Raw genomic sequence first — 4422 nt, forward strand, 5'->3', positions numbered from 1 at the left:
CGAGCGTGCTCCGCCAGGGCCGCTTTCATTGTAACTGTTAGAATTCTGCGAGCGCCTGCATTGAAATGTCCGCAACTGAAACCGCTTGGAGACGCGACGAAACACAATATACACCTGCTACCTTGCAATATTGAAATTTGAAATATAAATACAACATTTACTTGCAATTCCTTATTTACATTTAAATAAAGAAAGGAAAAAACAATCTTTATATTTATATATGTATTCTGTATTAGTGACTAGTGAACAGTAGGGCCATTCTTTAAGAAAAAACTCAAACCGCTCACCGCAGAAAACGGTCGTGAAATGTCAGAAAGTGATTTGCGACATTGACATTGACTATAATAACATTTCAGGAATGCACGCATTAAAATAGTATATCGCCATAAGTCGCATTACAGTGTATAAACAATGGAAACCCTTTTTAACTCCATAATCTTCGAATGAAAGTTTCTTCTATAGCAAGCTTTTTCCTTATTTTAATTATAAATTAAAATCTACCTAATAATGTATTAGGATATTTATCAGTAACCTCAGCGAGTAGCATACAAAATACACAGTCATTTGAAATTAAAAAGATCCTTATCGTATTTTTAATTTAACAATGCAAAACCGATGGTCATATTAAAGTTTTCAATCATTTTAATTGTAATAAATATAACGAATAATATCGTAACATTTTATTATTATTATTGTTTTAAGTATTTTATGAAACTATTGTAATGGAAATATTTTCTTATTCTCAAAAACGTACGCGTACCCAACGCCACCGAAAGTAAGATCTATGTAAATATGATTGTGCACTGAAATTTCTACAATGTTCTTGTCCTTTCCTTTTTTCTTTCTCCAAAACTCAGGACGCAAATTAAATTAACAAAGGGTAGCACGGGCTACAAGTTTTATACAGTTGTAAATAGTGAAACTAAAATATTTATATCGAGGTATTCTAATCGCGTTTCAATTAGATTATACTCGAACTAAGAAATGAATTATAATATAAAATAATGGTCTTTATTAATAATGTTCTTGGAATATTTATTATAAGCTAATGTATAAGGAGATTTACATAATATAAATATTATTTATACTCCGAACATGTTTGAGGATGTTGTTTGTAATAAGTTATAAGTAAATTTATTCATTTCATAATGTAAATATTAGGTGAAGTTAATATATAGTATAAGGTTACGATCAATAAGCCAGCGATTTAATTGGAGGCAACTTTTGAACATATAATATATATATATATATATATATATATATATATATATATATATATATATATATATTCTTATTAAATATGCTATAAACCTTGCAGGGTGTTTTACCCCTATATTATACAAATCAAAATCAAATCAACAGCCAATCGTTGTCCACTGCTGAACATAGGCCTCTCCCAAGGTGCGCCAAAGCTCCCTGTCCTCCGCTTTCCGCATCCAGTTGGTGCCCGCCACCTTTTTAAGGTCGTCGGTCCACCTGGCTGGAGGGCGCCCTACGCTGCGCTTGCCGATTCGCGGTCTCCACTCTAGGACTCGTCTGCTCCAACGGCCATCGGTCCTACGACATACGTGACCAGCCCACTGCCACTTCAGCCTGCTAATTTTGCAAGCTCCGGTTCTTTTCCGGATAATCTCATTTCTGATCTTATCCTTCAAAGATACTCCGAGCATAGCTCGCTCCATAGCACGCTGAGCGACTTTGAATTTGTGGACTAGTCCCGCAGTTAGTGTCCACGTTTCGGCACCGTATGTCATAGCAGGTAAGACGCATTGGTTCAAGACTTTCGTCTTCAAACATTGCGGTATAGACGACTTGAGGACTTGACGAAGGTTGCCAAATGCTGCCCATCCCAAGCGAATTCTTCGATCGGCTTCCTTCTCGAAGTTGTTCCTACCGACTTGTATTATCTGTCCTAGGTCTGTCTAGGTCCGACGTATATCGGTCCCGGCACGACATGCCTATTGAACATGACCTTGTTCTTGTCCAAGTTTATACCGAGACCGACACACCGGGAAGACTCGCCTAGGCTACGCAGCATTCCGGTGAGTTGTTCCAGCGACTCTGCTATGATGACGATATCGTCGGCAAATTGAAGGTGTGAGATGTACTCGCCGTTTACATTGACTCTATATATATATATTATTAAAAGTATTTCTTTTCGTCAAAATACAAGTTATGTCACTGTGGGCTTCGTTGAGGAAATATTTAGTTAGTCATGTAATTATATATGTGTTGTGCTTTAATATATATATATAGCATAAAAGCGCCAACTAATTAATTAGTCGATATTACACAACAAAACACAGGACAACGCAATCCATTTGCTAAACATACCTCAATCGCGTGGTCAATTATCCCCGATTCGGTTTCTCGAATAATAATACTCAATAACATGAACGATGCTCTAAACCTCCATATATATGATCTACGGCATGGGAATTCGAATCCCTTTATTTTATCCATAGAATTGTTAACTACATACACACGTATAGTGCTGCGATTGTATGAGTTTTATAAAATCGTTCCTAAAAATATACAACGTTAATTTAACAAAAATACTATAAGAAAAATAAACATAATGTTTCCAGAAATTTAAGTTTAAGTAATCGATCCCTATTTTCAAAATAATAAAAAAGGACGCAGACGAGGATCAGATGCCCTAATTCCTTATCCATTCGTAAAGCCCTAAAGAAAGCTCAACGCTATTCAAAGTTTAATTGGCGAACTAAACAAATCTCTTATACTTTTACAATTTAGTAAAAATGTACGTATTCCATTGAAGTTGACAATTTATGTATAATATACGCCTGCCCAGCGCGGCGAGTATGGGCAAACGGGAGGGTTTGCCCATACTCGCCGCGCTGGGCATCTCATTAGCAGCATTGTGGAAATCAGTAGTGTGTCGAACCGGGTAGCGTACCTTGTCCTAAAACTTTCCGACAGGTACTCCCTGAAGGTCGTACAGGTATATGCGCCAACTTCGAGATACTCTGATGATGTGGTCGAAGCGATGTACGAGGACATCGCAAAGGCCCTCAACGACACCTCGAAGGCCTACAATGTTGTTATGGGAGACTTTAATGCTAAAAAGGGAGTACAAGATAGCGGTGAATCGAAAGTCGGACCTTACGGCTTGGGCTGCAGAAATCACAGGGGGCAAATGCTGGTTAACTTTCTCGAAACGCAGGGGCTCTTTTTGATGAATTCTTTCTTTCAAAAGAAGCCTCAGAGGAGGTGGACCTGGCGAAGCCCCGATAACGTGACCAGGAACGAGATAGACTTTATCATTTCGAATAAAAGGCACATATTTGGAGATGTTTCAGTGATCAACAGGTTTAATACCGGAAGTGATCACCGCTTGGTTCGAGGCACTCTAAATATCGACTTCAAAGCCGAAAGATCGAGAATGATGAGGTCTACTCTCCGACCTACCATGGTCCAAGCTGCTCAAGGCTCCGAAAAGTTCCAAATGGAACTTCAAAATCAATTCACCTCGTTGGAAACCGTAAGCAGAATAGTAAGTAAGAGCATTGATGAGAAAACCGACACGCTGGTCAAAATACTGCAAAACACATCCCGCAAGTGTTTTCCGCCACAGAGAAGAGACAAGACACCACAACTCTCTGCTGAGACACTCGAGCTAATAAGAAAATGACGAGAACTACCATAGTTTTTGTCAGATAAGGCCTTAAACCGAACAATAAAAATGCTAACGCGACGCGATCTCCGACGCTCCAATACCCGTGCCATCAAGGCTGCGATTGAGCAAAATCGGGGATCGAAAGTATTCGCTCGCAAGTTTGGGAGGCCGCGTCTGACAAAACTTAAAACTGAAAATGGTGGGTTCGTCACCTCTAGGCCTAGTCTTCGACTCCATCGAAACCTGGGCAGTGCTCGACTCATTGCAGAGATATCATATCGACTGGAAATATATCGAAGTACTGAGATGTCTGTACAACGCCGCTACAATGACTGTCCACATCCAGGACTGTAAGACGAAGGCGATCCAACTGCGCAGAGGGGTGAGACAGGGGGATGTAATATCCCCGAAACTGTTCACCAACGCGTTGGAAGACGTTTTCAAGACGCTGGATTGGACTGAGTATAGAGTCAATGTAAACGGCGAGTACATCTCACACCTTCAATTTGCCGACGATATCGTCATCATAGCAGAGTCGCTGGAACAACTCACCGGAATGCTGCGTAGCCTAGGCGAGTCTTCCCGGTGTGTCGGTCTCGGTATAAACTTGGACAAGAACAAGGTCATGTTCAATAGGCATGTCGTGCCGGGACCGATATACGTCGGACCTAGACAGACCTAGGACAGATAATACAAGTCGGTAGGAACAACTTCGAGAAGGAAGCCGATCGAAGAATTCGCTTGGGATGGGCAGCATTTGGCAACCTTCGTCAAGTCCTCAA

Source organism: Nymphalis io, chromosome 8 (assembly GCF_905147045.1).
Source record: "Nymphalis io chromosome 8, ilAglIoxx1.1, whole genome shotgun sequence".
NCBI classification, from domain to species: Eukaryota; Metazoa; Arthropoda; class Insecta; order Lepidoptera; family Nymphalidae; genus Nymphalis; species Nymphalis io.